Consider the following 12,563-nt stretch of genomic DNA (forward strand, 5'->3'; position numbering starts at 1 on the left):
TGGCGCAATCGTTCTCAGGTAATGCAGTAAGAATCTCGAACTCGCTTCCTCCTTCGCTCCGTGCCATCACCTCCATCCAGATCTTCAAAGCGGACCTCAAATCTCTTCTATTACAACGACACTTTCAGAACTAATTCCCTCCTTCTCAGACCCCCGACAGGAAGTTCTTTAGTCATGGTAAATTTGTCATATATATTTATATTTTATTTGTACATTCTGTGCTTGCTGTGTTTGATATTGTGGGGCATATTACCAAGCAATAGTGATAATTATCGCTATTGCTTGGTTAGAGAGAAAAATTTACCGCTGAGCTGCAGCGATTTTTATCACAGATAGGTTTATCGCAAATACGATAAAAATAGGCCGCAATGCATGAATATCGCTGAAAAGTCCGCGATATTCATGCATTACCAAGCTAATGCTCTTAGCCATGTTATCCACCTCCCATTGGATAACATGGCTAGGAACTGCTCAGGGCAGGTGTTAGCTTTTGGAGATATTCGCGCTAGTTGGTAATAGGAGATAGCGATGTTAGCGACCGTTTCCAGTCGCTAACATCTTGGCATGCCATTAGTGATAAATATCACTGACATGCAAAGTGGGGCCCAAGATGGTCGCTATCTCCTACTAGCTGTCGCTAACTGGTGTTAGCGACAGCTAGGTAATAGGGAGATAATTTTATCTCCGCTTTCAAAGCCAAAAAAGCGGAGATAAACCCCCTTGATAATATGCCCCTGTGTTCCTTTTGCCTCCGTTGTTTTGATTCTATGGCCTGCTATTTTTCACCAGGAAGTTCTTTAGTGATTGTAAATTTGTCATATATATTTATATTTTTGTTTGTAGATTCTGTGCTTGCTGTGTTTGATATTGTGTTCCTTTGGCCTGCGTTGTTTTGATTCCATGGCCTGCTACATTTGTTTGTTCCATTTTTGTAACAGTTCTCTCATGTAACGTAACCGGTTCTATTGTACAGTGCTCTGACATCTTCGGGTAAAGTATGCGCTTTATAAAAATGCATTAAATAAATAAAATAAAAAATAAATGAGCCTAAACCATATAGCGTTTGTGACAGGGTTGCCCCATAAACTCCCCTCTCTCGCTGGACTATGTGGGATGTTCCACACTCCCAACATAACAGTGCCATATTAGAGGTGAGTACATAGGTGCTAGAACTTCCCAGGGAGATATAGGCCCCTCTCACAAGCTTAGAAATTGGATCTGTGCTTCTGTAGAGCTGCAGACACTTTAAACATGCCAATTTCAAAGTAGAATACTCTGCTAAAACAGTTTCCATTGAATTAAGGCTGATAATGAATGGATAGAGTAAAATAAAGGGGCTGCAACAAATTGCAAAATTTCCATTTTTGTGCCTACACCATCCTGGTGGGGGAGTCGAAGGTCTGACCAGCGAATCCACATGTACAACACATTCCCTGCACAAGTTTCCTCTTTAGATCCAGAAAAAAGTACTTCGGAACCGAAATCGATGCTGCCTAACTAGGGGGCATATTATCAGGGGGGTTTATCTCTGCTTTTTTGGCTTTATAAGCCAAGAAAGTGGAGAAAAAATTATCTCCCTATTTCCTAGCTGTGTGTTAGTGACAAGACCATCTACGGCCCCACTTTGCATGTCAGTGATATTTATCACTAATGACATGCAAAGTCGGGGTGCAGCGAAAAGCGCGAATATGTCCAAAAGCTAACACCTGCTCTGAGCAGTTCTTAGCCATGTTATCCAATGGGAGGTGGATAACATGGCTAAAAGCATTAGTTTTTTATTGCGATAAACCTTTTGCTTAATCTCCACAACGGCCCCTCGAAGTGGGATACCCTGCTGGGGTTATTTCACAGGGGAATATCAGGACGGGTTCCCTAAGCAAGTGCTTAGAAACCGCTCGGTGATTTGCGCTACATAAATTCCTGTACATATGCCCCTGGGTCATATATTTTTCGTCGTGTCTTTCACGCAGACAAGGCGTTCAAAAAGTATGCAATCGACAAACTTCTCTGTGACACTCAGTAAAGGGTCGTAACCATAGTAGGAAGTGTTGGGCCACGCGCTAGAAAGAGCAGGGGTGGTCACGAGAGATACCCAAGACATTTGCATATCAATGATCCTCTGTGAAGTATCTGCAGACTCAAGAGCCTCTGTCCCATATCTGCATACCCATAATCCTCTGTGCTTTAGCTGCCTTCCCAGGATTCTTTGCTGAATCACTTTTTCTTCGGTCTGACAGAAAATATCTTCGTTAGTAATATAAAGTGGAAGGTTTTCTGTTCATACTTCCTTTTGAAAGAAGAGATTAGAGAATAAAAGTTAGCCCAGCACAGCAAGGACTTTAGTTAGATCTGTGTGCCTCCTGTTCCGCTTGTAGGCATTGTTACCCGAATTCCTGTGCAAGTTGTCTGAAATCACTTGCTCTACGTGTAGCAGTGATGAAGGCGCTAAGATACAGGACATCTAATTTTTGGAGGATTTCTGTGATGCAGAAATCCATGATTTGAAGTCTAAATGAGGTAAATTATTTCTTGCGACTGCACGTGCACAGGTAGCACTTTATAAATCAGACGCTCAACAATTAAGAACTCAGAAATAATTTAAAAAGCCAATATTTGCACCCAGATTTAACTTAAAAAGCCAATTTTGTTAATTGCAGGCTCTGTAGGCCAAATAAGTGTTGCTGTTTCTCCTGTGTATTAACGAGATCTCAAAAAGATGAAAGAAAGAGAAGATTACCTCCTCGTAAGTCTTCCTCGCCACATGATTTACATAGTGAGCTTTAGCTCCGCCACAGAACCCTCCAAAGCAAAAAGAAACCACCTCCCAACCCCTCCCAACATGGCCGGCCAGTCCCACCTGACCTCTATAAGAGGCGGACCGGCCCCACCAACAGCCTGTTTTTTTTGTTCTGCGCATTCTACTCCAGAGCGCCGTAAGGTAAGACAAGGGACCTGCCCTAGCTGGTCCTGGGCTCTTGGGTTGGAGGTCCTGCCCTAGCGGACCCGAGGACCTGGGAACCTGCCCCCTCTCCCTCCTCCGTCCCCCGTCCTACTGGACGGGTGAGGTGCTGCTCTTGCGTGCCTGGGCTCTTGGGGGGTAGGAAGGGGGGGGCGGTCGAAGGGGGGGTTATGGTGCGCCCTTTTTTCCCCGGTGCGACCGTGTGGGGTGTCCCTCGCCCGTTTGTCGGGTACGGGGGACCCGTCACTGCACGAATGGTGAAGCGCTCGCTTAGCATGCGAGAGGTCGCGGGATGGATGCCCGCATTCTCCATTATAAAATAATACATTTTAAATCTCGGCGGGCCGGAGGGCTCGGTCGGGGTGGGGAGACGCGGCGCCGGTCACACAGGCGCCCGCCATGTGCGTATCTCCCCGTGGGTTTTGCGCCCTCGACATTGCCGCGTCCAGGCCGGGCAGAGGGTCGCGCTCGTAGCACACGCGCACCCCGCTCGAGCCTGGCGTGGCTGCCGCAGTGCAGTGAGGACTGGGGAAATAGTTCTACTTCCCAAAGCCAACATGCGAAGCTTTGATTGTCAAAGTTACTCGGAGTTGGTGGCACAAATTGCAACAGTCACACTTGGCTGAGGGCCGCGCCTCCGGGGGCCAAGAAGCTTACCGGTGGCCGCCGGGCCAAGTAGTCGTCATCCTCCGGGTCGGCTCCGAGGAGGCTTCCGTATGTCGGTGGAGGTGGCGGTGCTCAGCGCTGGACGCTGCCGCCGGACGGAAGGATTTCAGCGGCGGCGCGCATACCATTGCCGTGCCCTGATTGGCCGAGGCCGCGTCCCGCCTTCAGGGGGCGGGGCTTCACGGGGCTTCTCGCCAGGTGCAGCGCAGGAGTTTGAGGACCTACAGCTGTGTCCTCGGGCGGTTTATTAGGCCCCCTGACCCGGGGGGTCAGTGAGTTATCCGCTTACTTGGTGGTTTTCTCTGGCGAGATGGAACAGGAGGATGTCACAGCCGGTCAGGGACCTGGCCCCTGTTCTGCGTTGCCAATTTCGGCTCATGCCTTGCAGCTGATGATCCAGTCAGCGGTCGCCGATGCCCTGGCGATGCGGAATGCACAGGGTCCTTCCTCGCCGAAGCGACCACGCAGGGACCCCTCCCCGGTCTTGGATGCGGAGGGAGAGGAGGAAGATCTTCATGGTCGCTACTGTAGGAGAGTAGGGTCTGCAATCCTATGATCACCCAGATTTTTTTGCTTTTGTTTCACTGGTTTACGACTTTCTCTGGCTGTGGGCCTGCCAATCAGACCCACAGCCTGGCTGTTCTCTTTCTAAATTACCTCATGTACCCTAGGTGCATCTACCAATTGGTACTGGGCCACCTTATCAGACCCTGTAACTCAGGGCATAGGTGTACCCAGGGCTGCCAGGGGCTGCAGCACGTATTGTGCCACCCCTGGCTGGCCTCCTAAATTTGACACAACTGGCTGCATGACAGCTGGGGCAAAGTCGTGTAATCACCCTTTGCTGTAGGTGTAGTATACCTATACCTAACCCTAAAATGGACACACAGATTCCTATCAGTCACTCCTATGGCAGGCCTTGACAATCCTGAAGGCAGAGTGCTTGGAATCGTGTGAGATGGTGCTCTGGCATGAGCTGAGCCTGCCTGCAGCTTGCGGAATCAAGTCCTAATAGCTGTTCCATGATATCGCATACCATATACTCTTAAGTGCATTATAATCCTCGCGGTTAAATGCTATCTTTGGTATTGCTTTATCAAAACATGTCGAGTAAGGTGTCATACGAATTGGAATACTAACCCCTCGCCAATTCTGGCGACGGGGTTAGCATTCCACCCTTCTAGAGGGACACGACATGTATGTAACTGTGAACCCCGGTTAAAGTTAACTGAAGCCTCAGCTCCACAAAATGGATGCTGCCACCACAGACACGAGTCTGACCCCCTGCAGCTGGGAGTCCTTCCAGCGAGGGGAGCCTGGACAAAGGGTTTCCTGTCAGGGGCGGTGCTAGCACCGTCCCAGACATGGTTTTGTGTATCCTGGGTAGGCAGGGCTTTACAGGAAGGTGACTGCTGAGTGGCACCCCGGTGCTCACTACGCATAGGCCGGTCTGAACCAGTTCCAGGGGCACACCAGCCCCTGGCCTGGGGAAGTCCGGCATGGCTGAGGGGTGTAACCACCCCCCACCTAGTCCCACCCATAGGCAGGACCTAGTCACCGGGTCAGCCCCCTTTTTTAGTATAAAGATGGGAGCGGGCCCCCTGTTAAAATTAGATCATCTTTGGAATCAAGATACCACTTTCTTCGAAAGGACTTCACGATTTCTTCTTCAAGATTCTCCCTTGTGGCTAAGGAGTAGTCACCCTGCATCCGCAGGCACCATCCTAAAGAACACTGCGGTCTGCTGCAAGTCCTTCATCACGAATCCGACGACCCAGCTCGACGAGACCCGGCTTCCCTGGCCCCTCTGACCTCTACTCACCTCTACAGCCCAGCTGAGAACCGTGAGTGCGACGAGACCTCAAGGGACCGACGATCGCCAAGACTGCACGACATCTTTACTGCAAGCCCACCGTGTCCTCCACTGGTGAGTGCTTTGGGGTCCGAGAAGCCCCGACCCTGCGCAGCTCCAGCACCCAAGATCAGCCCCCCTGCATCTCCACGATCTGCGTGGGGCCCTTCTGCTGTTTGCTGTGCACCGCGTTGTTTGGCTACTAGCCGGCTGGCTTGTGGCCCTCTGAACGACGCCCAACGACTTCACGACTGCTGGTCTGGTTGCTCCAGGCTGGCCTTTGCTTCCTTCTTCAAGAGAGGCACCCCGGACCCTCCTGGTCCACTCCAGACGCCATTTTAGGTCCACCGCGTGGGCTTGAATTTGCCAAGGCTTTGTTGCCCAATCCTGGGTCCAGCGACGCCGACAGCTTCTATCTTCGTGGGACAGCTCGATCCTCCATCCTGGTCGCCGACAACGCCTCCTGGTCCGTGAGATCTTCGAGTCAAGCGTCACCCACTCACCTAGTCGAGGTGGCTACCATCCGGTGCCCTCCTGGTGCCCACTGACTACTGACTAGTAGTCTCGAACTTGGTCCCCTCTGCTTTCAGGTGTCATCTATCTTCAAGATCCAGGCTTGGATCCGACTGAACTTTCTTCACTGGTCACCGGCCAGCATCTTTTCTTCCGGCTCCTGGTCCGTCTACGAGGATTCCCGACGTCTTTTCAGACCTATGCAGCTGCAGCCCCTGGGCTAGGTAACTTCGGCATTTCGGTGCCCCAGCATAGCCTCACTATCCAAGGGTCAGAATCTACTTTCGTTTTCTCCCTACCAGGTCGGGTTCGCCCGAGAACACTAACTTTCTAATTCCTAGCTACCATAGACTTTTGTCCCGCATCTCGCGTGAGAGTGCACACACTGCACCCGAGTCCCCTAGGCCTCCTAGACATAATCTAACGATTCCCTAGTCAAGTCCTAGCGATTCCAAAAGCTATTAGTACTGTACTTACCTGCTAGGAATTTCGCATTCCACTTTCAGAGTATATGGTTTTCCGTGCCCCTCGGGCATTTGTATATACTGTGCTAACTTAAGTATTTTTGTAAGAGTTTTGGTTTGTGCTTAGTACCCTGTCCTCATAAAGAGTACAGGGCTGTTGTGATCTTTAAATAAATAACTGTTATTTTCATAACACTTGTGTGGTGTCCTTTCACTTGGTATTCAAGGGGTATATGTGTGGTAAACAGCTGGCTTAACGCGCCCTCTCGAGTCTTTAGCCTTAGACTGCTCGTATCCACGCTACTAGGATAGCTGGTCTATAAGGTTGACTTACAACCAATCATCAATAAGGGTTGCTGGACTGATACATAGTGTTCACTAGAATAGTGAGCACTGCATATCAGGCCACCTTCTCACATTGGTGAGCAGCGGTTGGGATTTGAGCTTGCTGTTGTTTTACCACACGTATCCTAAGAATATCTTGTTGAAAGATCACATAAGTACTGTTAGGTACACATAACTAAAGCTTAGAATACTCTGAGTTCTACTGAACCAGCTGTTGTAGCTCCTCAAGGCTTAGCACACCTTGGCTGCAACTCTTAGCAAGGGATCAGTAGGTAAACACATAGTGTAGGTAGGTGCATCACTTACACCACACTAGAAACAGTATGTCGGACAAAGGAGGAAACACTGAGGTTCCCCTTGTGTCAGTTGACCCTCCACAGGTCATCCCTTCAAGATATACTGCGCTTAGCTTCCATGAGTTACGACAAGTGTGTACCTCTAGGAAGATTAAGCAGGGGTCTAACCCCACAACTGCCTTTCTGATTGGTCTCTTAGAGACTCATGATGCAAGGAGGGCTGGTAACCCAGACCCTTCTAATTCAGATGGCAACATGCCCTCCTTACAGGGTCCCTTTGATGCCCAGGACCATCCTCTTCAGGAAGCAGATGATGCTGATGATGAGGATGATGATTTGGTATCAGGGGATGAGGCAGAAAAGGAACAGGTAGAAGTCAGCAGACTAACCAGGTCCAACTTAAGCAGACATGAGATGGGCACTAGGGGACCCTTGGGGCCACTCTCAGGTCAGCTTAACATTGGGAATGGACGAGATAGATCTCTATCAAGAGGCTCTATCAGATCCCTTCATACCAATGGCTCTCAACGTTCCTCTCAAAGGGGAATGACATCTCCCCAGAGGAGAATGTATGAAGCTAAGGAAAAGGCAGCCAATCTGAGGATTGAAAGGGAAGAACTTGCCCTGGCCAAAGAGAGGCTTGCCTTTGCTAGAGAGCAACAATTGAGTGGGACAGTCCCCACTGGTGGCAGCATTGTACCTAGCAATAGGGAAAGGAGTTTTGATACAAAACACCTTGGTAAGATAGTGCCCCCCTTTAAACAAGGGGATGACATCCACAAATGGATTACTGCTTTGGAGAGGGCCTGCACTGTGCAAGGTGTTCCCCCAAGTCAGTGGGCAGCTATCTTGTGGCTCTCCTTTGAGGGTAAAGGAAGAGACAAGCTCCTCACCACAAGGGTGGAGGATGCTAATGATTACCAAGTCTTGAAAAATGCACTGGTTGATGGGTTTGGCCTAACCACTGAGCAGTACAGGGTGCTGTTCAGGGATACCCAGAAAACTCAGTCTCAAGATTGGGCTGACTTTGTAGATTGTGCCACTAAGGCTTTTGAGGGCTGGTTGCTGGGCAGTAAGGTTACTGATTATAAAGGATTGTACAATTTGATGATGAGAGAGCAAATTTTAAACAATTGTCAGAACCAGTTGTTGCATCAGCATCTTGTTGACTCAGATCTGACCTCTCCCCAAGAATTGGGAAAGAAGGCAGACAGATGGGTTAGAACAAGAGTTAAACAGAACCAGGGCCAGAATCAAGGTGGTCAGAAGAAAGCAGACCAGAAGGGTAAGGATTCGAAAGGGGAACAAAATGACCAGAAGTCTTCGACAGGTCCCCAACAACCCAAAGAGGGTGGGGGTCAGGCTCCCCAAAAGAAGAAAGAAGGCCAATCTAAAAGGTGGTGCCAATACTGCAAAAGTAAAACTCACTGGTTTAGTGAGTGCACCAAGAAAGGAGGAGGGCAGACTCCTGCCACTGCAGCCCCTAAGGCACCTGTGCCCCCTAGTACAGCCAGCAGTGGTAGTGCACCTCCCAAGGGTTTAGTAGGGTTAACCCTGGGTTCTGAGGGGAGTGACAACTTAGTTGGCACCCTCACTCAGGCTGTCCTTGTCAGTACAGGGGATATGGATATGTCCCCTGACATAAGTCCCAATACTTTGGGCAAATACAGACAGACACCTTTTATTAATGGAAAAATGGCTCAGGCCTATAGGGACACTTGTGCCAGTGTCACAATGGTGACACCTAGCTTTGTGGACCCTGGACAGATCATGCCAGGTACAGAATTCCTGGTGACCAATGCAAGCAATGTCACTACCAATCATAGTATGGCAATTGTAGCTTTCTCCTGGGGAGGGGTAACTGGCCAAAAGAAGGTTGTAGTTAGTTCAGACCTCCCAGTGGATTGTTTGTTGGGCAATGATTTGGAGTCATCACAATGGTCAGAAGTGGAGCAGAGGACTCATCTGGAAATGTTAGGTTTGCCAGCACATGTGTTTGCTGTGACTAGGTCACAGGCCAGAAGATGCCCCACTGAACAGGTGCTGGATCCTGGAACAATGGACCAGACACCTTCCAAGAAAAAGAGCAGTAGGGTTAAGGCTGTGCCTTCCCCCTTGCCCCAGGTTGTGGATCAAGTCTCAGAGGAGGCTGACCTGCAGGAATTGAGGGAAACTGAGCCTAGAGAGTTTGAACTTGATCAAGTTGAATTCTTGGGTTCAGGGGGACCCTCAAGGGAAGACCTGGGGAAGGACCAGTTAGGCTGCCCTTCTCTTGAACCCCTCAGACAGCAGGCTGCTGCTGAGGCTGCTGGGAACGCCACAGGTACCCACAAGGTATACTGGGAAGATGGACTCCTGTACACTGAGTCAAGAGACCCCAAGCCTGGCATGACCAGGAGGCTGGTTGTACCCTTGTCTCAGAGAGGTTTCCTACTTACCTTGGCCCATGAGATTCCCCTAGCAGGACACTTAGGCCAGACAAAGACTTGGGACAGGCTTGTCTCACACTTTCACTGGCCTCACATGAATGAGGATACCAAGGAGTTTTGTCGCTCCTGTGTCACTTGCCAAGCCAGTGGTAAGTCAGGTGGCACAACAAAGGCCCCCCTTATACCAATGCCTGTGGTGGGGGTGCCCTTTGAAAGAGTGGGGATTGACATTGTTGGTCCAATGGAACCCCAGACAGCATCAGGGCACAAGTTTATACTGGTGGTAGTGGATCATGCCACCAGGTATCCTGAAGCTATTCCACTTAGGACCACCACAGCCCCTGTGGTGGCAAGGGCCCTAGTTGGAGTGTTCTCCAGAGTGGGCTTCCCTAAGGAGGTTGTCTCTGACAGAGGTGCAAACTTCATGTCAAGCTATTTAACTGCTATGTGGAAGGAGTGTGGTGTCAATTACAAATTCACTACACCCTATCACCCACAATGCAATGGGCTTGTTGAAAGGTTCAACAGGACCCTAAAAGGGATGATTCATGGACTACCTGAAACACTCAGGCGTAGATGGGATGTCCTGATGCCCTGCCTTCTGTTTGCTTACAGAGAGGTCCCACAAAAGGGGGTTGGCTACAGCCCTTTTGAACTTTTGTATGGGCATCCTGTGAGAGGCCCCTTGTGTTTGGTGAAGGAAGGATGGGAGAGACCTCTCAAAAAGCCTGCAACCAACATAATGGACTATGTACTTGGTCTCCGCTCCAGGATGGCTGAGTATATGGAGAAGGCATCAGAAAACCTTAAGGCCAGTCAAGAACTTCAAAAAGCTTGGCATGACCAAAAGGCTGTCCTGACTGTTTATCAGCCTGGACAGAAGGTGTGGGTGCTGGAGCCAGTGGCCCCAGCAGCACTCAAAGACAAATGGTCTGGGCCCCACACAATCCTTGAGCAAAAGGGAGAGGTCACCTACCTGGTGGACCTTGGAACTCCCAGGAGTCCCCATAGGGTACTCCATGTCAACAGGCTCAAAGCATATGTCGACAGGAAGGACATGAGCTTGCTCATGGCCATAGATGAGGGACAGGAGGAAGAGAGTGACCCTCTCCCAGACCTGCTCACTCAGAATCCTGATGATGGGTCAGTAGATGGTGTTGTCTTTTGTGGCAGCCTCTCTGAACATCAGCAGAAAGACTGTAAACAGGTTCTTCAGTCTTTCAGACGTATGTTCTCTCTGACACCCAGTCAGACCAATTGGTGCACCCATGAGGTTGACACTGGTGACAGCCTGCCAGTCAAGAGTAAAATCTACAGGCAGCCTGATCATGTTAGAGACTGCATAAAAACTGAAGTGCAGAAAATGTTGGAATTGGGAGTCATTGAACCCTCAGATAGCCCTTGGGCTAGTCCAGTAGTTCTAGTGCCAAAGCCTCACACCCAAGATGGTAAGAGAGAGATGAGGTTTTGCGTAGACTACAGGGGTCTCAATGCAGTCACTAAGACTGATGCCCATCCAATACCAAGGGCAGATGAACTTATAGATAGATTGGCTTCTGCCAACTACTTAAGTACATTTGACTTAACAGCTGGGTATTGGCAAATCAGGTTAGCTGAGGATGCCAAGCCCAAAACAGCATTTTCAACCCCTGGTGGGCATTATCAATTTGTGGTAATGCCCTTTGGTCTGAAAAATGCACCTGCCACCTTCCAAAGGTTGGTGAATCAAGTCCTTACTGGGCTGGATGACTTCTGTGCAGCATATCTAGATGATATTGCTGTCTTTAGCTCCACCTGGGAGGATCACCTGGTCCACCTGAGGAAAGTGTTAGAGGCTCTGCAAGCAGCAGGCCTCACTATCAAGGCCACCAAGTGCCAGATAGGGCAGACACAGGTTGTATACCTGGGCCACCTTGTAGGTGGAGGCCAGGTTCAGCCACTGGAGAGCAAAATACAGTCAATCAGGGACTGGGCTCCTCCAACCACCCAGACTCAGGTTCGAGCTTTCTTGGGCCTGACTGGATACTACAGAAAATTTGTCAGGAACTATGGTTCCATTGTGACACCATTAAATGAACTGACAAGTAAAAAAATGCCAAAAAAGGTTCAGTGGACAGCAGGCTGTCAAAAAGCATTCGATGACCTAAAGCAGGCCATGTGCACAGCACCTATCCTTAAGAGTCCAGACTACTCCAAACCATTCATTGTCCAAACAGATGCTTCTGAGTTGGGTGTGGGAGCTGTTCTTTCTCAACTGAATTTTGATGGTCAGGATCAGCCCATTGCTTTTATAAGCAGAAGGCTGACCCCCAGAGAGAAGAAGTGGTCAGCTATTGAGAGGGAGGCCTTTGCTGTGGTTTGGGCCCTGAAGAAGCTGAGGCCATACTTGTTTGGCACTCACTTCAAGATTCAGACCGACCATAAGCCCCTCTTGTGGCTAAATCAGATGAAGGGTGAAAACCCCAAACTGCTTAGGTGGTCCATTTCCCTACAGGGGATGGACTTTACAGTGGAACATAGACCTGGTACTGATCATGGCAATGCCGATGGGCTCTCCAGATATTTCCACTTAGAACAAGAAGACTCACCTGGTCAAGGTTAGCTTATTGTCCCAAAGTTTGGGGGGGGGTCATGTAGGAGAGTAGGGTCTGCAATCCTATGATCACCCAGATTTTTTTGCTTTTGTTTCACTGGTTTACGACTTTCTCTGGCTGTGGGCCTGCCAATCAGACCCACAGCCTGGCTGTTCTCTTTCTAAATTACCTCATGTACCCTAGGTGCATCTACCAATTGGTACTGGGCCACCTTATCAGACCCTGTAACTCAGGGCATAGGTGTACCCAGGGCTGCCAGGGGCTGCAGCACGTATTGTGCCACCCCTGGCTGGCCTCCTAAATTTGACACAACTGGCTGCATGACAGCTGGGGCAAAGTCGTGTAATCACCCTTTGCTGTAGGTGTAGTATACCTATACCTAACCCTAAAATGGACACACAGATTCCTATCAGTCACTCCTATGGCAGGCCTTGACAATCCTGAA

This window comes from Lissotriton vulgaris, chromosome 1_1 (genome assembly GCF_964263255.1).
Source record: "Lissotriton vulgaris chromosome 1_1, aLisVul1.2, whole genome shotgun sequence".
Classification (NCBI taxonomy): domain Eukaryota; kingdom Metazoa; phylum Chordata; class Amphibia; order Caudata; family Salamandridae; genus Lissotriton; species Lissotriton vulgaris.